The 26,719-nt window shown below is 45.3% G+C and overlaps 1 protein-coding gene across 6 annotated transcripts in view; it reads left to right on the top strand.

The window, feature by feature from the left end:
• LOC147419819 (uncharacterized) overlaps positions 1-26,719 on the top strand; it is an 88,110-nt gene that overhangs the window by 36,111 nt on the left and 25,280 nt on the right. The gene's annotated exons all lie outside the window — the stretch shown is intronic.

A 26,719-nucleotide genomic window follows, 5' to 3' on the forward strand; every position in this document is an offset into this window, starting at 1 on the left:
TCTGTATCTGTTTGTAGGAGAGACTATGTCCGACTTTCTTCGTGCTCAGAGTCATGCATTTCGTGGCTTGACCATGCCAGTACCTTCAGCTTCGGACCTTATCGATCAGGAGTTTGCTGATGACACTATGCTGATGTTGCGCTATTTGCTAGCATCTCTTGATGCCATGCGGGAGACCTTATCCATGCCAGTACCTTCAGCTTCGGACCTTATCGATCAGGAGTTTGCTGATGACACTATGTTGATGTTGCGCTATTTGCTAGCAGCTCTTGATGCCATGCGGGAGGCCCTGGAGGTTTTTTGCATTGCCAGTGGTGCATGCGTTAACTGGCATAAATCCTATGGGTTACTGGTTGGCAGTGATGACATACCTACTTGGGGGGTAGCTGATGGCCGGGTCAGACATGCAGATATCTGGGCTTTCAGGTTGGATTTGACGTTTCCTCACAGTAGCAGTTTGCACCCGTACTACAGTCTATTCGCAGGAAGCTATGTCATTGGTCTTCACGTCATCTGTCGTTGGCTGGCCGTGCATTGGTCGCCAACCAGGTCATTCTGGCTACAGTATGGTATACGATGCCTCCACATAGTGGCTGGGAAGGTCTCTTTGCTCAGAGCACTCTCTTATTAGTTCGTTTAGACACCATGCTGTTCACAGTTGATACTGACTACTCTCAGGGGATTCATACTAGATTGACATATGATACCACCTCTCCGCACCTTGTCTACCCCGGTGCTCGATGGGAGGCCATACGAGTAGTTGGCTCTCGCGGGAAACGTCGTTGTGTTGACCCCTGTTTCGCTTCCGCTGATGCCGCACTTTGGAGGCTTTGGGTGTGGGAGGGTCGTGCCCTATCTCAGCTTTATTGGGACCCAGGAGAGTGGCATTGGCCTCACTCTAACCCCACCGGTGCACCTGTATCATTCTTTGAGTACACTGTTAGAATTGGAAGATTAGCATTGATGAGACAACACCCAGAGCAGCCCACTCGTATGCGTTTCTGGTTACATTCAGGTCTCTCCCATGCCTATCTACAGCAGTTTTGGTCAGCCATCTTGGATTTACATGCGGCTCGTCGTATTTCTTTTTTCATGTGGATGATTGCACATGTAGGACTTCCAGTTGGGACTTGGCTAGCTACTATGGGTCATGATCCGTTATGTACTCGCTGTCCTTTGCGACTACATGAGTCACCTGCACACTGTCTTTGGTCATGCTCATCTTCTCATGTAGTGTGGCTAGCAGTTTGCTTTTTACTTAGCAGAGCCGGTGTTCAACATGGATTTCTCACTTGGGGATCTGTCTCATGGTTGATGCCGATGCCTGGACCGCATCTTTTCTACGAGGGCTCAGACACAGATCCAGCTCTTATGCTTACCTCGACTGGTTATGGGCGAGGGACTTTGGCTATGTTACCACAGATTGCTTGGTAGGGGGATCCTCAGACACGTGATGAAGTTTTTTCAGTCATCACTAGCATTACACTATGGAATGTTTGGAGAGCTCATTGTCTTCACATTCTCAGTGCGGCTCCACAGCTCCTTCACGATACCCTCACTGCCATTTGGCTGGACATCATTCACACCCTGATTTGGCAGTGGGATTCTTCCTCAGGTACATCTCGAGCAGCTGAGGCTCGTCGATTTGCCTTCCTTCGGCGTTGGGCCCGATCTCCACTCTTCTTCACACTTACAGGTGGTCAGATTACATGGCATTATGCCCCCCCTCGGTGGTTTCTCCTCCACTCATCACACATACCACCATGAGATTGTTCTAGTCGAGTTGTCACTATAGTGGCTCTCACCCTTACATTCAGCTTGTACACCCCACGTGATAGGCTATTTTGGCATCCCTGGGGATTATATTGTACTCAGTGTAATATACAGCCCTGATTTTTCCAAAAAAAAAAGAGAGAGAGAGAGAGAGAGAGAGAGAGAAGATCGACACAGTACTGGGGACCAGAAGATGGGCTGGTCCCCCCCCTTAAAGAGTATTCTTTATTAGGGAGAATCTTTTTACAAGCACAAGAACCGGAGAAAACCCCTCCGTTCTAAATCTCTGACTCTATGGTCGTTCCTTCCCGTAAGGGAAATCCGAGAGACAAGCTCTCAATCCTTTTTCCGTCTGTACTGGGAGGTGAGACTCCGCAGACAATTTCCGAATTCCGTTTCCGGAATTCCCAAGCGTAGGCTGAAGCCTTCTCGCTTCTCCTTCGCAATGAAGTACCTGCAAACACACACGCAAACACACGACAACAATTCGTATGGCGAATCCACAATAGGTACCTGTCGCTCTTGCGCGGGAAAAGCGACTTCTGTGCTTCTTAGTCTCGCGATCTCTCGCGTCTTCTGGCGGCAGAGTCTTCTCTTGCTGGCGTTGGTAACCTCCCTTCAGTGAGGGCATGTGGTGCTTTTATAGCTCCTTCACCACGGCACGAATAGCTGCTCGCAGAGAGATCGCGGCCGTTTTTTTCTTTTTTTTTAAATTTTTTTTTTCCTGTTCTACCCGAAATATGGAGAGAGAATTCGCTCGTTGGTTTTGTTACTTTATTTTCTAAGTGGCTGCCCACTTATTAAGTGGACGGCCGGCATATTTTTAAAATTGGTATGAACCTGTCCAAAATCTCAATAAAACCTTATAAGTTAAAATCAATGCTTTCACAGCACTTCCCAGGCGTCCCTGGATGCAACCACATGCACGAATGCAATGCAAACATAGATTCCTCGCGGGAAAGCTTTTGCTCTTCCCGAAAAACTCGTTAAAATATTCCGCTTTTTAAGAAAAGCTTCTCAGAACCCATCTTTATTCTTGTGCTTGCATCTTTACGCGTATTCCTCTCTCCAGTTCGGATTTCCTCTCGACTATGGATATCCTCTTTCTGATGCACCCGTCACCCACCTTGTGACGCATCAGGAATACCCATCACCTAGTCCTTTCCTACCGAACTTACGGTACAATCCCCTTCACGATGCTCTATGCCACCCATCCTATGACGCATCGGAGATGTCCGTTCCCGGATGGTCGGATACTTCTTTCTGATGCTCCCTGTCACCCATCCGATGTGACGCATCAGAAGTACCCGTTCCTGGTGGCCTTACAGATATTCCCGTTCACAGTGCTCCCATCAGTTCTTTGAATGACGCACTAGGAATACTCTGTACTCGGATGTCTCCAGTGAGAAAAACCCTCTCACTTAAAATTCCAATAATTCATTTAGAATTAGTTTCTTGGTGTTCCAAGCGAGAAAACCCTCTCACTTATAAATCCAATAATTCATTTAGAATTATTTTTCTGTCAGATAAAGCCAATTTAGCAACATCCCTCTCACTTATAAACAGTTGTCCTCAACTGTAGAGGTCTAACTGAACTGCCGGGGAGAAACCGGAAAATTTCAAATCTTGCTCAATGGTGAGTTGAGATAGTCCTTTCTCAAAAGAGAACTTAAAAATTAAATTAAACAAAAATTCAAAAATTCAATAATCAATACTTAGCTTACCGGTTCATGTCCTTCCTCTAGTACCTCGAGGATATCCTTCACCAATCATCAAACTTACGAGCCATGTAAGAACTCGTCATTCGCGTCTTTCCGAGAATCTGTTAAGTCAATTCCACCTTCTCAATCCCGAGAAGAATCATCCTCCTAAAAATTAATTTAGGTCTATGTCCTTGCGCGTAACCTTGTGCTATTAGTCCTGAGGATATTAAACCTCTTGTGTCCTCCCACATAGGGAATGCTCAAATCATAAGAGTATTAATCTGGATGTCTTCCTTCACAAACAAAGTGTGTGATCACCTTAAAGAAGGTTCTTGTGTCGGGCTGTCGCTCAACGTAGGCGGACGGTTCCAATCCGAAGATTCCTTGTGCACGGCGCACTTCCTTCCAATCTTTTCCTCCTTGCAAGCATCAATGACGCCTTGCAAAATCTCAGGCAGATAGGATTCTAGCCATAGCATTTTCTGAACGTACGTTCAAACCTAATTCACAATAGAGCGAACCCTCTTTGATTCTCAGGGATGTTCTCCCATATGTAATTCTTACCATTTTGAAACGGTTGGCGAATTATATTCTTACGAACAGAATAGTTCGAATTTATTCCAGTAGCGTGTAAATGCTACTTGACCCGCTCATGGAGAAACATATACCGCAACCAAAAGTTGCTCTGTAATGGTAAAAGCACATAGCGTACTCAATGATCAACGACCATCAGAAAACCTCTTCTCCGTAGAGAAACTCAAATTCCTTCTACCGAACACATCTCAAATAGAGATTCTCGTGTCGGAGTATCCTTGCGCACAAAAAGGCGCTCAAGAGAGTATAACAAACTCTCGTCCAGTTCCTTGGCATAGGTCTGCTTCTTCGTGTGTTATCCATGTATCCAAAGGTGTACATAAGTTTTAGTGAGCTTGGGAATTTACCTTCCCTTCGTAAGATCCTTAGAGCGAAGACGCTTAACTTGACGATCCCTTGGCTCAATCTTAGAGCAAAACCCGCTCATCAAATAAACTAGGAATTCAATCCTTGGATTCCTCGAGCACAGGCCGTAGTCGTCACTTGTTCCTTCCCTCGTAATGAGAGTGTTCATTCACTTGTGCGGAAAGCATTACCATATCTTCCCTTACCGGGTAGGGGGTGTGGGCTTAAAGAGTATTCAAGCTTAATGAAAGCTTTTCTTTGCTGGAAAACTCAGAATGGTTCATTCATAATTTCCTACCCACAATAGCAAGTAATTTGTTGGAGAACTACCGGATACCATATCAATCATGGACCTTCCGGATGGTTAAGCAAAGTAGTTCATCGTATAAACCAATGTTCTGACTCAACCTTACTCTCATAAACACTCGAGAGTGATTGTCTTGGTTAGACACGTGCATATCTCGTGCATAAAAGCAATACGTAGTGTCACAAAGTGATGACGTGGCGGACAACAGAAACCCTAATTTCTGCCAGAAACCCTAAAATTCCTGCAAACCCTAAAAACTGCCAGAAACCCTAATTCGCAGCAAACCCTAATTTCTGGAAACCCTAACTGCTGGCTGAAACCCTAATTTCTGGCGCCAGTGCCACGTGGCAGGGTTGTACGGATTTTCCGGAAATTGCGCCGCAATTTGCGCTGGCAGCTTTTGGGCGTTGCTTTTTGCATAAAAGAGAGAGAACTTGTTTTTTTTTTAATAAAAAAAAAGACTCTCTCTAAGAGAGAGAACTGATGCTTTTGATTTTTAAAGCTTTTGGGGCTCTGCTTTTGGGCATCCCTTGTAACCTTTAAATTAGTGGTGAGGGCCTCACTTCTCAAAGCATCTGGACGCAGAGTCTGAGAGTGAAACCCTAACCACTCTCTTGTACTTTGATGATTGATTAATATAAAAAGAAATACCGAAAGGGGCGCCAGTCTTTGGGGCCAATATCTCTAGGCACGGAACTCCGCCGGGCTAGTGCAAATCTATTGTGATCTGTGAATTGTTTTGAAGTGGTTATTTGGTGCTGTCGAGGTTGATTCTTGACTTGGAGTGTCCAAGCCTGTTACAGTGGTATCAGAGCACGGCCGATTTCTCTTCTACGGGAAATCCGATCCCCGAATTTTTTTCCGCGGCACCTATGGCTTCAGGCAATGATCAGTCGACTCCTTTTGCATCTGGAGATGCGGGCTGGGATCACAACGAAGATTCAGATAGAGAATATGGCCTGCCTCGGCCTACTCAGGCGGAGCAAAGAGAGATGGAGCGTCGTCAATTGATTGGCGATGCAACAAAGATGATGCTCAATTTTGCCAAGGACCCAAAGATGGCAAAATATATGAAGCAGACCTCTTTGGAAGAGGTACAGACGGAGTGGCAGAGAACCACAACACCACTCCCGAAACCCGCTCTCAAGAAACCATCTGCCTCCAAGAAATATACGGAGAAGGAACTGGAGAACGTGGTTGATGCACGGATTGCTCAGCTTTTCGACGTGCAAAAGAAAGACAAAAAGCAGAAGAAAAGCATTGACTTCCCGGGATATTTGGGTCGTCGGTTGACATTTGACAAGGCAAAGAAACGGAAGAAGCGTGTTCGATCTGAAGGAGTACCCAGTTCTTCTTCTTCTTCTTCTGACAGTTCTTCTAGCTCCTCGGATTAGAGCGAAGAAGATAGAAAAAGCAAAAAGCGAAGCAAGACACAAAGCTTCGGAAAGGGCAAGAAAAAGGCAAAGAAGGCTACATCTCGCCCAGAGACTGACAGTTCTACTGAGGACTCGTCTACAGATAGCTCAGATTCCGATGACGGAAAGTTTTATGCGAATAAGAAGAATTTTTACAAAGCCAACCAGTATGACTTTCTCGAAGATAAAAGCAAGAAAGTCCGCGAGTTTAAGGAAGGTGGCCACTCGATCAAGTTTGATACTTTTTCAGGATACTCGGATGCTTCGAAGGCTTTGTCTTTTTTTCAGCAGTTTGACATCGCTTTCGCGGGAGGACGTTATTCAGAGCACTCCAAGATTCAGAGAGCTGCCTCTTACTTTAAGAGGAATGCTCGTACTTGGTGGTCCATGCTTCTTTTAAACAAGAGTGCGCCAGTTAAATGGCTGAAATTTAAGAAGCTTTTTATTTCTTCTTGGTTGACGCAAGAATATGAACGAGATATACGAGCTGCTTGGACCCATCTTCGGATGACCAAGAGCGATACAGTAAATACTTACTGTGAAGGATTCTGGAGCTCTTTTCTACCCGCCTCTTCATTCAAGAAGATCTCGTTCAGAGAACAGATTGAGCGGTTTACCTTGGGTCTACCTACAGAGATCCGAGATCACTGCTTGGAATAGAAGTCAGCTTCTATTCAGGAGTTGATGAGTCATGCGAAGCGGGGCTTTGCCATTCACTCTGGCAGTCTGACCTACCCCACAGATGAGGCCATGACACAACGAGCCGAACAGACTTCTGGGAATGAAAGTAGAATGAAAAAGAGCAACCCAGAGAAAAAAAAAAGGATGCACGACCCAAGCTTACTCCTGAGGAGAGAGCTCGCTTCATCAGAGAGGGGAAGTGCTTTGGATGCGGGGAACATGGACATATTTCCTCGAAGTGCCCTGATAAGGCACAGAAAGAACAGAATGATAAAGACGACGACAGGTCTGAGAGTTCGAGAGCAACTGAGGAATGTGGCAGAAAAGGCAGATAGAAAAGCAGAACTGGTACCACATGACGTGGGACCTGCACCGAATCTAATGAATGAAAGTACAAACTTTGCCGCTTTCGGGGCAAAGTGAAGGATCAGGAAGCTCTTTTGAAGGAGCCAAGGCCAACTTCTTTTCACTTGGAATTGGCGGCTCGATTTGGAACTACGCCCGATAGACTGACGCCACAGGCGGAAGTAGTTCGACTGGCACCCGGATGGGATGTTGCCATTACACCGAGCATTGGCAAACTTTGTTTGCAATGACAGGGGTGTTCAGGGCACGCGAGTGACGTTCTACTCGGGATCCCTTGGTACCACAAGAACTACGCCGTGGTTGACTACCGGGCCGAGAAAGAGACTTTGATAAATGAAGGGCTTAGAGATTGTACTTGATGAACTTCAGTTTTCTTACTCATTCTTTTGCGAGAACTGAACGATGCATAAAGGTTGAATATGTTTTGACCTGAAGAAAAGAACGCCAAGATTTTTTTCTCCACGCTCATGCCGATTGCTTTTGAGAGGGCCTGAAGATCATACCATTGATCTGATATCTGGAAGCACGCCACCGAATCGGCCACCTTATCGTGTGAGCCGAGTACAGAATGAAAAGATTATGAACTCAGTGAAAGACCTCTTGGAAAAGGGTCTTGTCCAGCCTAGTACTTCACCGTATTGCTCTCCAGTGTTGTTGGTTTTGAAGAAAGACGGATCTTGGAGAATGTGCATCGATTATAGCACTCTCAACGAAATCACCATCAAGAACAGATTTTCGTTTCGTAGGATTGATGATATACTCGACAAGTTACAGGGATCCTCGTGCTTTAGCAGGATTGACTTGAAGAGTGGATATCATTAGATCAGGATCGCGCCAGGAGATGTCTACAAGATAGCTTTTCGGACGACTTTTGGGTTATTTGAGTTTTTGGTGATGCCTTTTGGCTTAACCATTGCTCCTGCGATATTTAACCGGATGATGGACAGGATTTTTCGAGAGTACATGCTATTTGTTGGCACTTTCTTTGACGACATCATTGTTTTCTCCAAGAATGAGGCAGAACACAGAGATCATCTGGTTCAAGTCTTTCAGGCATTACGAGATCACACATTAGTGATTAATGCTAAGAAAAGTGAATTTTTCCTACCAGAGATACACTTTTTGGGACACATTGTGTCAGCAGCACAGCAAGAGCGCAAATGGACCCGGCCAAGATAGAGACTATCCGTGATTGGCGGGATTTGAGGAATGTCCATGAAGTTAGAAGCTTCTTGGGACTCTGTTCGTACTACAGGCGGTTCATACGAATGTTTGCAGAGGTTGCTTCCCCTTTGCATACCTTGACACAGAAAGGAGTACCTTTTTCGTGGGGACCCACAGAGGTGACTGCCTTTCGGACATTGAAAGAGAAATTCACTACAGGACCAGATTTGACTTTGCCGGACTTGCAGAAGTCATTTGAAGTATTTTGTGATGTTTGTGGTCGTAGTCTGGGTGCGGTCTTGATGCAAGAAAGCCATGTCATAGCTCACGAGAGCCGTTTGTTCTCTAGGCCGGAGATGACAGCACAGATTTATGAGAAAGAGCTTTTGGCGGTTATCCACGCTCTTACTCAGTGGCGGCAGTACCTACTTGGAGCGGATTTTACTGTCTTTACAGACCATCAGAGTTTGCGCTACTTCTTGTCACAGAAGCAGCTTTCGGAAAAGCAGATGCGGTGGGTGAACATCTTGTCACAGTTCCACTTCCAGATTGTCCATGTGCAGGGACAGAAGAATGTGGTGGCAGATGCTTTGTCTTGAAAACCGTTGGTTCTGGCTATTTCCGCGATACATCATAGGAGCTTCGAGGATATGGTCGATCAGTATGCCACAGATACAAATTTTGCAGATATTTTCACACGGATACCGGATAGGGAGACAGTAGCTGGATACTCCCTTCGGGAAGGCTACTTGATGAAAAAGACTATGTTGTGCGTTACACAGCCGTTGAGGGAAAAGGTTATGACTGATTGCCACTGTCCACCTTTTACGGGTCACCGCGGCATTGCTACCACCATGAAAAGGGTAGAGAGATATTTCTTTTGGCGGAGACTCAAGAAGGATGTGGAAGAGTTTGTGTGCAGTTGCTTTGTATGCCAGAGGTCAAGTCTGACAGGCATAAGGCAAAGGGATTATTACAGCCTTTACCCATACCCACCCACCCCTGGGAAAGTATTGCAATGGATTTCATTTTTGATCTCCCAAGAACACAGAATGATCACGACGATTTTCCGATTACATGGCACGTATGAGACGATTGTCTCCGACAGAGACCCCAAATTTATGAGTTTGTTTTGGAAGGCAATTTGGTAGAACATTGGCACGCGGTTGCAGTTCTCGTCATCGTTCCACTTGCAGACTAACGGGCAATTTGAGATTGCCAATTAAGTGATTTTAGATTTATTGAAGTCTTGTATCTCAGATCAGAAGACTCAATGGGAAAAGAACTTACCTTTGGTGGAATTTGCCTATAGTAACACGATACACTCTTCGACGGGGAAGACGCCATGTGAGATTGTTGAAAGTGCTGGGAAGGTTCCATCCTTCCTGAGCACGAAAGATTAGATATTTGAAGCGGATGAATATTCGCGAGACTTGGATACGGCTTTTGTCAAGGTTCGCGAGACTTTCCAGAAGTCTCAAGAACGACAGAAAAAGGCAGCGGATCGCCATCCTCGCGACTGGAAACTGAAGGAGGATGATTGGGTGCTCTTACTTTTGAGAAGGCACGCCTAAGAAAGAAAAAGGGAAAGGAGAGGCTTTTTCCAAAGCTTAGTATGTGATACTACAGACCTTTCCAGATTACTGACAAGATAAATGATGTCTCCTTCCGATTGAAACTGCCAGATACTTGGAGGATTCACAATGCATTTCATGTGAATCTCTTGAAACCTTTTAAAGGTGATGTGCTTGATGATGGGGAGCCTGATGAGCAACCCAAAGTGGAAGAAAACGAGGAGATCCTTGTTCTTGAACAGATTTTGGCACATAATGATACGAAGAAAGGTAAAGTCCGAAGGCGGTTCTTGGTTTAGTTCAAGAATTTTCCTGCATTTGATGCGAAGTGGATGGAGGAGGAGGACCTAGCAGATACTCCTCGGATTGTGAAACTTTACCTCGATGCTTTTGGTTTAGCATAGTCTACTCCAAATGGAACCCAGAATTCAGCTTGGCCGAAGATCTGGTGCAGTGGAATGCACAAGAGGGGAGTTACTCCACTCCTTTGTCAACAGATGCCTCGATTTTGATACTAAAGTCACTGATGTCTCTTTGAGTTTCAGGGATACTGAGAGCTGACAGTATTCTGCTGGATGACTTTATGAAATGGAATTCCTGATAATGATACTGATTTGTTCTTGACTTCTTGTGAGTGCAGGAACTGATAGCCGAAATGACTGCAGCATTTTGGTCTGATTGATCTTGAATAGACATGGTTGCAATAGGGGTTAGTCAATCGGACATCGATGAGGTCTCGATTGGACCTAGATGTGATTGCTAGCTACATTGCCGATAAATCATGGTCTAAGATCCGAATGAATGTTGAATGTCATGTGATGTCCTGTGATGTCGTGTGATGTGACTGTCGATTTTGTACATGTGCTAGATGTGTGTTCCTAGTACGTAGGTACTAACAGTTAGTGTCTGCTAAGACAGTTGATGGCTTTTGTCGGTTTTGCAGGCGTAATCGCGGTCGATTACAATGTTTTCAAGAGGGGGGTATGTCACAAAGTGATGACGTGGCGGACAGCAGAAACCCTAATTTCTTCCAGAAACCCTAAAATTCCTGCAAACCCTAAAAACTGCCAGAAACCCTAATTCGCAGCAAACCCTAATTTCTGGAAACCCTAACTGCTGGCTGAAACCCTAATTTCTGGCGCCAGTGCCACGTGGCAGGGTTGTACGGATTTTCCGGAAATTGCGCCGCAATTTGCGCTGGCAGCTTTTGGGCGTTGCTTTTTGCATAAAAGAGAGAGAACTTGTTTTTTTTTTAATAAAAAAAAAGACTCTCTAAGAGAGAGAACTGATGCTTTTGATTTTTAAAGCTTTTGGGGCTTTGCTTTTGGGCATCTCTTGTAACGTTTAAATTAGTGGTGAGGGCCTCACTTCTCAGAGCATCTGGACGCGGAGTCTGAGAGTGAAACCCTAACCACTCTCTTGTACTTCGATGATTGATTAATATAAAAAGAAATACCGAAAGGGGCGCCAGTCTTTGGGGCCAATATCTCTAGGCACGAAACTCCGCCGGGCTAGTGCAAATCTATTGTGATCTGTGAATTGTTTTGAAGTGGTTATTTGGTGCTGTCGAGGTTGATTCTTGACTTGGAGTGTCCAAGCCTGTTACACGTAGTTGATGAGTTTCTCAAAGATTTAACTTTGATCAAAGACCTGTCCTCTCACTTAGAGTTTGAGGGTCTTCTATTCAAGCATTCAGGAGTTAGATTGAATTCCCTTACTCCAAACTTTCTCCGGATAGCAATGTATCCTTCGAGGAGAGGTAACAAAAATTCGTTGTTTCTGTGTTCAATGGTTCTCGTCCCACTGCGGGGATTGTATTCTATGTACATCAAGGTGTACACTTTCAGCTTTTATTGTTGACTCCACCATCTGCTGCAAAGTATCTTGCAGATGGGTTTACAAAATTCGGGCAAAAGTCCTTCGTTGAATTTCTTCATCTTTCCTTCCTCGAAGAGGGTCAAGAGTGGAGCTACCTTGGCAAGAGTGAACCACTACTTGCTTGGAATAACTCGTGTTCCTATTGGGCAAACCGACCCCAATCTTCTTGGATGCCTTCCTCAAAGCGTAGAGGAAAAAAATTTGTTGAAAAATTCAGCCTTAGAATTGAATCCAAGTCTTGTTGTAAGTTCCTTGCAGAGCTTTGGTATACCACCAAGTACTTGCAATCCCCTTGAGGTGTTTGGTCACATGTCTCACCTTCAACGCTTTTCAGAAATTGCCGCCTGCAAAGGCAACTTCAAACTGTCGAATGAAAGCGGTAGCTTTTGGGACATCTTCCCATCCGTCAAAAGTATCAAGCTTGACTAGCGTGTTCTAAGGTCTAAAGACCTTCTTCATATCCTTCCCGAAATGACGAGATTTCATGGCTATAGTTCTGGATTGACGTTCATGGATATTTTTTGGATTCTGAAGAATCTCGAGCATTCCGCTCCTTGGATTCTCTAGGTTCTTGAGCATCATGCTCTCGTCGCCTTCTCAGAGAATCCCAAGCCTTGTGTCGACTTCTTGCAGAGAGAAAACAAAATTTCCAACTCTGCGAGCTTTTCCTTGCAGGACTTAAGGTTCCGCCTGCTTACTTCTCTCTTGGTTTGTCATGGCTTCTTCCCGTATCTTCCCAGAGTCGTCCTCCTTTACAGAGAGAGAGGAGACCATGCTCTGATACCACTGTCACAAACGGGAGCGCATAACAATGTAAAATATACTCGGATAAATAGACTTTATCACTTAGTACTGAAGCCAAAGGATATAGAGAGAAATAAATAGAGAGAGAGAGAGAGAGAGAGAGAGAGAGAGAGAGAGAGAGAGAGAGAGAGAGAGAGAGAGAGAGAGGATCGACACAGTACTGGGGACCAGAAGATGGGCTGGTCCCCCCCTTAAAGAGTATTCTTTATTAGGGAGAATCTTTTTACAAGCACAAGAACCGGAGAAAACCCCTCCGTTCTAAATCTCTTACTCGATGGTCGTTCCTTCCAATAAGGGAAATCCGAGAGACAAGCTCTCAATCCTTTTTCCGTCTGTACTGGGAGGTGAGACTCCGCAGACAATTTCCGAATTCCGTTTCCGGAATTCCCAAGCGTAGGCTGAAGCCTTCTCGCTTCTCCTTCGCGATGAAGTACCTGCAAACACACACGCAAACACACGACAACAATTCGTATGGCGAATCCACAATAGGTACCTGTCGCTCTTGCGCGGGAAAAGCGACTTCTGTGCTTCTTAGTCTCGCGATCTCTCGCGTCTTCTGGCGGCAGAGTCTTCTCTTGCTGGCGTTGGTAACCTCCCTTCAGTGAGGGCATGTGGTGCTTTTATAGCTCCTTCACCACGGCACGAATAGCTGCTCGCAAAGAGATCGTGGCCGTTTTTTTTTTTTTTTAATTAATTTTTTTTTCCTGTTCTACCCGAAATAGGGAGAGAGAATTCGCTCGCTGGTTTTGTTGCTTTATTTTCTAAGTGGCTGTCCACTTATTAAGTGGACGGCCGGCATATTTTTAAAATTGGTATGAACCTGCCCAAAAACTCAATAAAACCTTATAAGTTAAAATCAATGCTTTCACAGCACTTCCCAGGCATCCTTGGATGCAACCACATGCACGAATGCAATGCAAACATAGATTCCTCGCGGGAAAGCTTTTGCTCTTCCCGAAAAACTCTTTAAAATATTCCGCTTTTTAAGAAAAGCTTCTCAGAACCCATCTTTATTCTTGTGCTTGCATCTTTACGCGTATTCCTCTCTCCAGTTCGGATTTCCTCTCGACTATGGATATCCTCTTTCTGATGCACCCGTCACCCACCTTGTGACGCATCAGGAATACCCATCACCTAGTCCTTTCCTACCGAACTTACGGTACAATCCCCTTCACGATGCTCTGTCACCCATCCTATGACGCATCAGAGATGTCCGTTCCCGGATGGTCGGATACTTCTTTCTGATGCTCCGTGTCACCCATCCGATGTGACGCATCAGAAGTACCCGTTCCTGGTGGCCTTAGAGATATTCCCGTTCACAATGCTCCTGTCATTTCTTTGAATAACGCACTAAGAATACTCTGTACTCGGATGTCCCAAGTGAGAAAAACCCTCTCACTTAAAATTCCAATAATTCATTTAGAATTAGTTTCTTGGTGTTCCAAGCGAGAAAACCCTCTCACTTATAAATCCAATAGTTCATTTAGAATTATTTTTCTGTCAGATAAAGCCAATTTAGCAACACTCAGGTAACCCCCCACACATGGCACGATTGAACAACACTGCAAGAACCTCTACCAGCATATCTCTAGCATGTGTAAAGTGCTGTACTACTAGACCATCATGATCATATGCCCTGATCGTCCTCATCTTGTCAATGGCTCTCTTTACCATCTCAGTGGTAAAGAAGGTACTGATAGGTGGGCATGTCTCTGTAGGATTTGGAAGGGGGTCCTGTCCAGGAACCGTATATAACGATGAGGCATACTGGCCCCACACATCAGGACAAGTAATCACTGGGGGAGGGGAGTGCTCATGAAAGAATCGCAATGCCTCTCCTGAGTCTCTACTCAACAACAACTGATACAAGTCTCGCTCCATCTAGGCCAAGTAAGCTCGTTTCTTCTGTCGCACAAGGCGCCGAGATGCAATTCGAGATTGTCTGTAAGTGATGACTCCTAAAAGAAGATCCCTCTGAAGCTGGGCTCTCATTTATCTTCACTTATCATACCAAATATTTTGGGGCATGCTCCCAGAATATCGCCTCCGACCCGGCTGAGCGTGTGGGTATGCCATGCAGTGTCTCAGTAATGTGGTGCACTCCACTGAGAGGCGAGGACTAGCTGTGTATAGACGGCTATAGATCTCTTCTGTATAAACCGAGTCCGTTTCTAGTGTAAATGTATAACAGGTATGTGACCTGCCTCCTGATGTCTGGGCTATACTATATTGAAATGAAACAGATCATGTCAATAGTGCATGATCCACTGCTACGCCCAGTGGTTTGGCTTCCACTAAGAAATCCTGAATACAAGGAATAAAGCTCGGCTGTGCCATAACATAGTCCACTGTACTGGCCGCGTGTCCGTGTGGAAAGCATGTGAAACCGGCTGAGAGAGAGAGAGAGAGAGAGAGAGAGAGAGAGAGAGAGAGAGAGAGAGAGAGAGAGAGAGAGAGAGAGAGAGAGAGAGAGAGAGAGAGAGAGAGAGAGAGATGATGCATATGGTAGACATTGAGTGGCGGAGTTCCACTCTCAGGGCACTAGCGCCAAAACCCTGGTGCTTCTTTCAGTATTTTTTTTATATTGCTTCACAATGGTACAACTGTCGAGGGACTCTTCCTTTATTAGACTGCCGAAAGCATCTGCTATGAAAAGCTTCTCCTCAAAAGCGTCAGATATGAAAAGCACGCGTCCATAGGGTTGTTTCCGCGATTTGCGGCCACCCATACAACCTTTTTCAATTTTCGGGCGTCCGTACGATTGCCACGCCAACAAGGGATTGTGTAAGTTTTTAGGGTTTAGGTCCTTCGCGAGTTGTCCAATGTTGGGCTTCGATGTTCTAATCCCCTAGGGATCATGCCACATAACCAACTTGTGACATAGTCCCCTCTTGGAAGAAGAGTGATTGTTCGCGATTAGACGTGCAAAATTCAATTTGATTCTTTAGCAGACAGTGCCTTTATGCATACGTGTCAATGCCCATCATTGCGAGATAACACATTCTCTAGTAGCATTACACTATACAGTTCCACACTTAGATTTTCATCTATCCACCTCATCCACATCGAAGCTCTTGATATTCCAACGCAGTAATATTAGCCATCACACCCAAATCGTGTTGATCCTTTGAAGGGGTATCCTGATGTACACGTGCCCATGCAATCTCATAACTATTGATGTACAAGATTCATATGGTTTCCAATGCTTTACAAATGACACAGTTTACATGTGCAAACACATAACATAAATATATTTTGGCCAAATGCTCCTCCGACCGAAGTGTGCATATTTCAGAGGGTTCTATATACAACCAAACATTCCCTAGACCATAGCTTGCGTTGTTTAGCTACAACTAAACGCTCTCTAGACTGTAGCGTGCATCATTCACAGGTCCCGAGTACAACTAGACGCTCCCTAGACCATAGTTTGCATCGCCCAAAGGTTATCAAACAACATTGAAACCATCATTCAAATGAGAATTAAACAAATTTAATCATCACCAAGGCAAGTTTAAAATATATTTAAAATTTGTTTCAAACAAATTTTAAATAGTGTTCTGGTCCATCCATGTTCTTTCGTACAAAATCGGGTGTTGACCCCACAACCTCCCACATACACACCATCTTTAGCCTGGTGAGTGTGATGGTTTTTAGGGTTAGGGTTTTTGCATCGAGGCCATAGACGCAACTTACCATTGCATTCATTTGGCTAGTCATAGACACACTCTCTCTAGAAAGATGGAACATGCCAATCTCTTTGTGAGAGTCAGAATCCTCTATGTGCATTGGTTTCCTCCCTCTAGAATATACTGATTTTCTCTCTAAACTTGAATTTCTGACCTTCTCTCTCTACTACAATTTTTTTCTCTAGAATCTCTGATTTTCTCTCCCTAGCTAATTTTTTCTCTCAGAATGACTTTAATTGACTTTACAATAGCAAAAAAAAGCCGTTTTTCTTCTCTCTTTTTTGGGAAAAAGTGAGGGGGCGGGGGGTGTTTTCGGAGAGCTTTATTTTTTGGGGATCTGTTATTATTGTTGCAAGTCCTCTTGGTGTCACGAGGACGTGGCAACTGCTAGCCTTAGTTGTTGGTTTCTTTCCAATGATTTTTGTTTAATTTTTGAGACCCTCTTTTTGAAGTAGCAAACGGTCGGACATTGTATGGCCAATGTGACCGGTAGTTTCACTTGTAGACGGGAAGTTGGTCGGCACTGGAACTCGTAAAGTAAAAGGATGTCTAGGCTCAGTTCAAGATCATGTAGGTATCCCCGTCGCACTTAGCAAGTTGGTGGATACTAGGAAGTGAACTCAATAAAGGCATAAAGTCAAGGTGGGATCACCAACAGAAAGTATCCGATAGTTGGGCTACATTGCACTTTTGGATGCGGTCCCAATGAGGATAGATGGTCAGATGACGAGTGGAAGCCCAACGGAATCATTTCCTAAAATTTAGGGAATTGCTATTTTGGGCCGTGAAATGTGTTCGTGTCATTACCTTCGGTATGACTAGGGGAACATTTTACAACTGTGCTGCAAAGTCAACGGATGCACTAGTTGAGAGATTTTTAAGCAAGAAGCCCAATGCCAGAAATTGCATGTATGAGTGCCAAGTGGCACTTTTTGGTCAATTTACCAAGTTTGAGAGAACAGAACTTGTAACTGACTTTTTGGAGCAGTTTTGGAGGTTGATAACTGTGATTTTCAGCCATTTCTCTCCATTTTTGAGCTTCCCATGACTTTGCCTAGGTCCAAGCAGCTCATTTTCAGCATTGGAAGGCGTCAGATGCATGTTTACACGGCTGTTTTGCTGCGTTTTCAGCGATATGCAGGTTTTGGCAGCCATTGAAATTTTTCCCTTTTTGCATCTATTTGTTCACAGATGCATTACAGGTTAAGGGCAACAAAGGGGGAGCTCGATTTATGATGGGGGGATGCTTCATTGAGAATCTGTCACAGGTTAAGAGCTATGGAGTGCTTTCTTTCCCTCTTATGTACAGTGTGGTGCTAGGAGTGATGCCCTGCACGCTACACACTGCTCTCTCTCCCCCTACGTGCAGTTATGTGATGCCCCACAAGAGGGCTCTTCATTTGACTGATGTACAGCTGTGTGGTTTCATGCTTTTGTGCTGAGGCAAGAGCCTCCTTGAGCAGGAACAGGGGCAGCTAACTGTTGCTCCAAAGTAGGCACCGGTGAGGGTCATAACCTCACCGTACATGTGCGTTTCCAGCGCTGTGTATTGTATGCGCTGTAAATTGACTGTTTTCCAGCCATACGAACGCCAGAACCATTGGGAAGAGTGCCCCATTGGCAGAGGACTGTTAGGGGACTGTTTGGGGCTGAAAACAGGGCAAAAACCAGTAAATACAGCGTGCTTAATTTACTTTTTTTGGGCAGGAATCAGAGGGTTTATGCCAGTGGAAGTGAGTTCCAGCAGGGGAATTGGTTTGGCGCAAGTTTTGGGGCTGTTATGTTGCCGAAATTTGGCCAAATCAAGTGGTATCTAGTTGGATATAGACAAAGGATTCCCAGGACTCTACTTTGTAAATTTACCCTCTCAAAGTATAAAGAAATACCGAAAGGGGCGCCAATTTTGGGGCCTACAGGTTGTCGGCGTCTGCTCGGGGCATTCTAGCTTCCGAGCCGTGTGTGTTTTCAAGTGTTAATTGCCGTCGCAGGTTTCCTTTGCAAAATGCTCTGTGTGTGTGTCTAAAGTACAGAATTTCGGGTGAAAGCCAACGCCTACCGCCCCACCACGGGCCGGTTTCACTTGGTCTATAAAAACAACCCTCTAGGACAGCACTTATACGCACAGAACTTGCAGATTGACACCGCCTGATTGCATGAGCACCAACTCTTAGATTTCAGCCCTCCGACTTCTTGTATGAGAAGAGTTCAACTAATAAAGAAATACCCAAACAGGGGCATTTTAATGGCAGTTCAGGGCCACCAACTACGTATAGGGGCATCCCGCTTTGACATCTTCTCTCTCTCTCTCTCTCTTTCTCTCTCTCTCTCTCTCTCTCTCTCTCTCTCTCTCTCTCTCTCTCGCTCTCCCCTCTTTATTTCAATTCAGTTATTCAAGTTGTTTGATGTGATAAAGTCTTTCCAAGTTTTGCAAATTGTAGTGATCTCTTGATTATAGTGGTATCAGAGCATCAAATCGTTTGCTTTTTTCACAAGCAAACCGGTCCTACATCAATCTACAATTGGAAGCTATGGAGTCGGAAGAAGAAGAAAAGACCATAGAAAGAGGAGATGAAGAAATAGAAGTTCGTTTTTAACCTATGAAGCACAAAAAAAATGTTTTTTGATGCTTGTCTGTGTTGGAGAGGCCTCTAAAAATCTCTACAACGAACGAGAACTTGTACATGCGGCAAAATTCAATTGATTCTGTCGACGAGCCCCACACATTGACATGAGGGGATTTTTGATTCTGACAATTTCAAAATTTGGAGTTTTAGCAGCAAATTAGGGTTTTTGCAGATTTTTTTAGCATGTGTCAAATTTATGTTTTGGATTCTCTTGTTATTTGTTTGGAGGACAACAGGCAGCAAGATGGAGGAAGATGGATTTACAAGCATTTGGAAGTATAGAAGATGCAAACATGAACCGTGAATTTTGTTTTATGTTAAATGATGATTAAGATTTTGATTATGATTATGATGATGATCTTGGGTATGGGATCGGCATCCAAGCATGATCCAAGGACGTGGACGAAGAACATGAAGATTGCCGAAATGGACAAGGTGAAAACCCAATGGGTCCTTCCTCTCGGAAGGATCCACAGGAGACCTATGGTGTGACTAGCCAAATGAACGCATTGCCTCATCGCAAAAACATTAACCCTAAAACCCGTCAAATACTGTCCTCTAAAATCAAAGCAATCATCCTCGATTGCATGATATAGCAAAAGAGAAGGAAAGTAATAAAAGGATGTCCAACACTTCTTAACATTTACGCAATGTTTACCAATAGTTAATCCTGCACGTGATCATTCAATTGTGCATACTTGTGCAGCGGGTAGTGTGCATAAAAGGGATAAGCTAGCTACAGATACCTTGAGTGCGTTTGAAAATCTGTCATATGGCCAGTATCATAGCCAATGTTTATAAAAGGACATTGGATCATACTTGCATGTGAATCGCACACTCAAGATCATCATAATCATAATCATTATCATCACTCTCTCTCTCTCTCTCTCTCTCTCTCTAGAAAGGTGGTCCATGTCAATACTCCAAAATCCTCTATGCGCATTGATTTCTCTCTGTAGAATCTATTGATTTTGTCTCTGTACCTGAATTTTTGATTTTCTTTCTATTGCAAATTTTTTCTCAAGAATCCACGATTTTCTCTCTCTAGAATCTGTTGGTTTTCCCTCTCTTTACGAACGAGTTTCCTCTTTCTAAAACTGAATTTAAAAATAGAAAAAAGCGCTTCTCTTTTTTTAAGCAAAAAGTAGAGAGAGAGGGGGAGGGAGAGTTTTTAGGAGAGCTTCTACTTTTTGGGGAGCTGCTATTGTTGCAGGTTCTCTTGGCCTATAAACAACCCTTTGGGCCAATAGATGCAATGAAATTGGCCTGTAGCCTCACTAAAGGGCAGTAAACTTCAGCTTTCACCCGTAAATAAAGTGTCTACCTTGCCCTGTACTATATGACATAAAGTAACTTCACAAACAAACTTGTAATTGGAATTCACCACTTCAAAAGAATTCATGACTTGGTAGCTAGAGTGCTCCTGAGTAGACAAAGACACCTTGTTGGGCCCAAAGGTTGGCACCCCTTTTGGTATTTCTTTATTCTTATTGCACTTGAGAAAAGCTGTAAACTTCTACAAATTGTCCCACTTCAATGGGGCTGAAATTTCCTTACTCTAGCCCAATTTCGGCAGCATAACGGTAGTAGAAGTTTCCACAGTCAAAAACCCAAGTAGACAGTGATTTCCCAAGCACTTTAGATTACTTTTATGAACCTGGAGAGAAATTACAGCAAGTTCTCTGTTTTTGGCGCTTCCTCGAAGCTCATGGGACATTCAGGCATCAAAAAGAGCTTCTTCTTGACATTCCACAGAAGCTTTCATTCGTCTTGGGGGAGTTTTCTGATAGATGGTTGCAACACCTGATTTTGCACCACCTTCACCGCCTCCCCCACCGCCTACTGTGTTTCACAGTTGGTATTATCCACCTTTGGCACTTGCATTATCTCAATCTAAAGACTTCAAGGATGGTGGATCTACAGTAAAATTTTTCACCTTTTGGGAGTGAAGGATCGAATGAAAGCATTGCAGTTCTTCAACAGTGATCTATTCACTCGAGAACTACACAAAAGAATACAAAAATTCTCGAGAAACCGTTTCTTGAAAGACAATGCCATGCAACGGTGGAGTTCCTTAGCCACAAAGCCTCACGCTCTACGGACTTGGCAAGCTTTCAATAATATTTTTGCTCGAAGTTATCTGAATAGTTTATTTGAAGTACAACTTTTGGCAAAGTGCGGTAACTTGAATATGATGGCCGCTGAAACTAGGGACGATTACAATCATTTTTTTTTGGACATCTATCTCTCTGTCTCCTCCTTCAGAATATTAACCTTGGAGGACCAGTGTGAGCGCTACATTATCGGACTACTATCACCACTTCAAGAATACTAACCACTTCAAGAATACTGTTTGTCCAAGCAAGTCTCTACCATACAAGAACTTATGGACCATGTTGTGGTTGGTTATAAACTGATGAAGGGACCAACCAACACCTATAGGGAATACTGGGTCATAACATTCAAATTCTTGGGATTTTTGTGACACTTAAACTCTGCTTGCACGAAATCACCGTACTGCTCGCCAACAAGACACTTTTCAACAAGAAGAAATGTATTTTAAATGTTTCAAGACAAGACATACTTCCTATGTTAGTGCCCACAAAGGAGATAAACCTCTTGAGCAACCTTCCGCCAAGAAAGCCAAAACCTCAGTGGAACTTGTTCCAGACGTTTATGCAATTACTACGCTCGATGCTTCCAAAGAATTATGCCAAGCTTATGAAAAGATTCGTGGCCAGAAAGCATCTGTCTTCTTCGATCTCGGAGCCAATGACTCATCCACCGACTTTGACTACGACAAACTTGCTTGAGGCAGAGTTGGCTATAGGAGATACTAGTACAATTGTCTTGCTTATTGGTGTCCTTCTTGTCACCATTCAGGGGTACCATGGCAAGGTTGACTTTTACATCAAGCAGTTGGGGTACTGTGACGCGCTTTTAGGAATGCCTTGGCATCATTAGAACGATGCTACCATTTAAATCCACAACAAAACCATCACCTTGAACCAGGATGGCAAGGCATTTGTTCTTTGAGTTCGACTTATGGAAAGCAACCGCGAATTATTTTTTTTGTTTTTAGACACTTTTGGGAACATTTTTTGAGAATTTTTCTTGCAAATTGTTTGAAATAGATTATATTGTTGGGAACTTGTCTTGCTGCCGATTGAATTTGATTTTGGTTGCAATGCTGGTTTCAATGCTGCTGGATAACCTCTCAAAGGCGTAGGCTATGGTATAGAGATCGTTTAGTTGTGCTTGGAACATTTGACCGATGCAGGTTGCTACGTGGGGATCGTTTAGTTGTAAATAGAAGCCTTTGAATGGCGCATGCTGTGTTCTGGGGGTCCTTTAATTGTACTTGGAATCTCTGAATGATGTAGGATCCGGTTTGGGAAGTGTTTAGTTGTAAATAGAACCCTCTAAACGACGTAGGCTACGGTCTACCACATCTGTGACTTGGGTGGGACAATTGGCATTTTGGCAAGGACTTCCTTTTGGGACCATGCACCAGTGATCCTTACAGTGACTGATAGGCAGAGGAGGGGGAGCACGATGCTGCGCATCCCTGAGAGGGTCTTGCTGGACTCTGCGCTTAGAGAGCGAGTGGAGACTCTTTGGATAGAGAGCTTAGAGTGTCCTCGAGACTTGCTCAGCTTGGTCGTTTCTTTCTTCAAGAGTCTTTGGCTCGCCTGGCTGCAGCGAGAGAGGAGTAGCAGCGTCTCCAACGGGGCGTTGCTTCCTTGCAGAGGATGCAGTAGCAACATCCAGACAGTCCTTGGTTGGAGGAGGAGTTACAGCAGGCTCGCCAGGAGCTCGTCAGCACAGAGGAGAGGCGCCATGAGTTTGCTTTCCATCGACAGGCATCTTAGTGGACCCAGGTGGGTGATAGAGTGACAGGCGCTTTCTTTGAGGCAGTGGGACCCCGGCATACGCATGCCAAGGTAAGCCAGTTGAGGAGGCCGACGGGTCAGTTGCTTTAGAGCCAGAGGACATGCGTGCAAGTGCTACTGACTTCTACCGTGATCTATTGTCTGCAGAGCCTCAGTCAAGGCGTCAAGATGTATGCAGAGAGCAGGTGTGGGCACAGATGCCTTGTCTTGTGACGGAGGAGATGCACCAAAGGCTTGAGCTTCCTCTTCAGCTAGAGGAGCTACACACGGCTCTTAGAGCACTCCCCCAGGGTAGCTGTCTAGGTGAGGATGGCTTGACTCCAAGCTTTTTCTTGGAGTATTGGGACTTGCTTGGCAGAGATCTCTGCAGTGCTTTTTAGTTCATCCTGCACACAGGAGAGATGCCTGACAGCATGAGCGAGGGCCTGATTTACCTCATTCCTAAGGAGGATGGCTCCTTGGATGAGATTCGACAGTGTCGCCCCATCACCATCCTCAACTCAATCTACAAATTTCTTGCCAAGGCTCTGAGTTTGAGGATTCAACCACTTCTAGAGAGCATTATACATGCGACGCAGACAGGTTTTGTCAAGGAGCGTAGTATCCTTGACAACATCTTTACTTTTTGGGAGGCTTCTGCCCTCGCGCGGCTCCGTGGTGAGGATCTGGTGATTCTTCTTCTCAATTTTGAGAAGGCATACGACAGAGTTGACTGGGACTTTTTGGAGGGCATTCTACGCAGGATGGGCTTCTCAGATGCTTGGATCAGAGGGGTGTTAGCTTTGTACAGACGGGCACACAGTCAGGTACTTTTGTCAGGAGGTAGAGGGGATCGTTTCATGCTCACACACTCGGTTAGACAGGGCTGCCCTCTTGCCCCCTTCCTCTTTCTGCTCTATGCTGAGGCGATGAGTAGGTTTTTGGTTTCACTGCAGATTGGTTTACGTGGCTTAGCGCTCCCTATTCGGGGAGATGAGCTACTGGACGCTGAATTTGCAGACGACTCAGCCTTGTACTTTGATGGCTAGGAGGCCAACCTTCACAGGTGTGAGCAGGCTCTTGAGACTTTTTGTTGTGCATCAAGCGCATTGATGAACTGGAGAAAGACAGTGGTTTTCTCGGTTGGTAGTGTTGCTACGCCTGATTGGATGCCAGGTGAGGGTTTCGGGTGGATTCCCCCAAGGACTCCAGTTCGGTTCTTGGGCTGTCAGGTTAGTTTGGACTTTGTCTCCTGAGCAACAGATTGCTCCCCTCCTCTTGTCTATCAGGAGAAAGTTGCTACATTGGAGCTCTGCACGACTTTCTGTGGCAAGTAGAGTTGTAGTGGCCAACTAGGTTTTGTTGGCTACTATATGGTACATCACTTCTTGTTGGATATTTTCGGGTTCTTGTATCAGCCAAGTAGAGAGGACGATCAGGAACTTCCTTTGGTCAGGGAGTGACACTTAGATAGCCCGTGCCAAAGTGTCATGGCAGGTCATCATTCTTCCTTGTTCTCAGGGAGGATTGGGGATCATAGACCCAGCACAACAAAGCAGAGCCCTTCTTGGGAAGTTTATCGTCAGAGGACTTCTTCCAGGAGAGGAGCCTTGGAAGGAGTTCTTGCTTCAGCGGCTTAGTGCTAGGGTGCCTCAGGCTGGAGGCCCCTGGCGACCCTCAACTAGATGGATTTTCACAGAGATGCGTAGAGTTGGCTTGAGCAGGAGACTGGAGGACCGCTTCGCTGTGTGTCTGCTCCGCTCTTGGGAGCAACTGCGGAGAGGCCTGGAGCAGCGTTAGCCTACTTGCACGGAGGAGTGCCAGAGATAACCCCTTGTTTGGAACCCCATGGTTAGCACCCAGAGAGGCCACATGGTTGGTAGTCGGCCTCATGTTTCCTGGGGTCGCATGGCAGAGGGTCCAACACGCACCTTAGGTGACTGGCTATAGTTTTTAGGCTTGTTGGAGGAGCTTCAAGGCATTTAGCTACTACAGGGCATGAGAGGGGTGCAGAGCATGTGTCAGGATATCTCAGAGGCAGTACCAGCTGAGTTGCTCACACCTCTCGAGTCAGCAGTGCCCAGATGGATGGGGGCCTTCACGCGACTGGAGGTTCTCATCTCAGTTTGGGCTTGCTTGGAGACTATACCCTCCCTATTTTTCGAGCTACAGGGTGAGGGACGTTTACACCGAGTTGCAGTAGAGGCCCCACAGGTGGCAGAGTGCTGTTTTCAGAGGATCCGAGTGGTGGGCATCAATGGGAGGACTTGTGTCATAGATCTCGACCCAGCAGCTCTTGAGACTGGCCACTGGAGACTGTGGGCTTGGAAGAGCTGTCCACTTGCACGAGTACAGTGGGATCTTGGAGAGTGGCTTTGGAGGGACCCTTTCTCCTCAACAGACCATCCAGGTATCCCTTTCTTTCATTACACTGTTCGACTGGGACGTCACATACTGGCTCGTCTTGCTGCAGCACCTCATTGGCAGGAGGAGGGTCTCACAACTGAGTTCTTGGCAGCTTTTTGGGAGGGGTTGTGGGACTCCGGACAGCTGAGGCAAGTCACTTTGTTCCAGTGGCTGGTTGCACACCGAGCTACAGCAATTGGGAGCTGGCTTGTACATAGTGGTCTCTCGGCCGCATGTGCAGCTTGTGATCACCTTGTGGAGAGTCATCGTCACTGTCTTTGGGACTGTCCTTTGGCACAGCAGGTGTAACTTCGTGTTCTTCGGCTGATGCCAGCTCTTTCTACAGCTTGGAAGTACACTTGGGGGGAAGCTGCTTGGTCCACTCTCACAGGCCCGGCACTTCGGTTTGAGCTATCCTCCACCAGCCGGATGATAGTGATGCTCGGCAGTACACTTGGGGTGAAGCTGCTTGGTCCACTCTCACGGGCCCGACACTTCGGTTTGAGCTATCCTCCACCAGCCGGATGATAGTGATGCAGGGGGGTCGACCTACACTCCAGCCTGTCTACAGAGCTTACTCCACAGGAGTGGTGGAGAGAGAGAGGAGAGTGTTGGGAGCTCATCAACGGCCTAACACTCTGGTTCATCTGGCGGGCCCGCTGCTTCCGCATCTTCGAGGCTCGCCCTCTACCACCAGCAGAGACTGTTCGGGATCTCTGGGTAGAGCTGATCCATACTCTCAGAGGACAGTTTGAGAGACTCCAGGGCAGCTCCGACCGCATGCGGGAGCAGAGAGGCTTTCCTTCGACTCTGGCGCCCTTGGCCTTTTTTCACCACGGTCCAGGGTGTGCTCAGATGGCACTACCGTCCACCTGTGTGGCTTTTCCTTCCTCCATCTCTTGATTTAGCCTCATTGTACATATGTTGTTTTTTCATTGGGAGAGTCTCTCCATCATGATTGTTGTAGCCCTCTCTTGTAGAGGTGGTTGTAGCCCTATGGGTAGTTTCATTGACTAATATAAGGATCTTTCTCTAGGGAAAAAAAAAACATTTCATTTTCATTTAACTCTCCCCCCCCCCCTTTTCAAAAAATCCCCCGAAAAGAAAAAAGAAAAGAAACACCACCACAACATGTGCACCCACATTTATATGACATGTGAGTTTTAGTTCATGTGCTTTTAAGTCCATTATTAGTCTGGCTTACAGTTGCTGATTCATCTCACTTGCCAAATATTTTATGTACATTTGTAATGTACTCAGTGCTTTCCATTGTGGGTTGAGATCTTGAGGCTTGTGAATAAAGGTGTGTAACAATTACTTGTCTCATTCAATCAGATGCCACAGTACATGGTTGTTTGTGCAATCAATGTGCTTGAAATACAATCTTGATTATCCTTTCTATTATCTGAAGTTAAAGGCTTAGAGGGACTTTCAAAAGTCTGGGTGAGGAGGGGAGAAAGCCTTAAAAAACTAGGCTAAACAATGAACATTTGAGGTTATGCTGAACAGGTTGGAACACGGACTGAT

This window comes from Adiantum capillus-veneris, chromosome 29 (genome assembly GCF_014529385.1).
Source record: "Adiantum capillus-veneris isolate H3 chromosome 29, ASM1452938v2, whole genome shotgun sequence".
Taxonomy (NCBI): Eukaryota; Viridiplantae; Streptophyta; class Polypodiopsida; order Polypodiales; family Pteridaceae; genus Adiantum; species Adiantum capillus-veneris.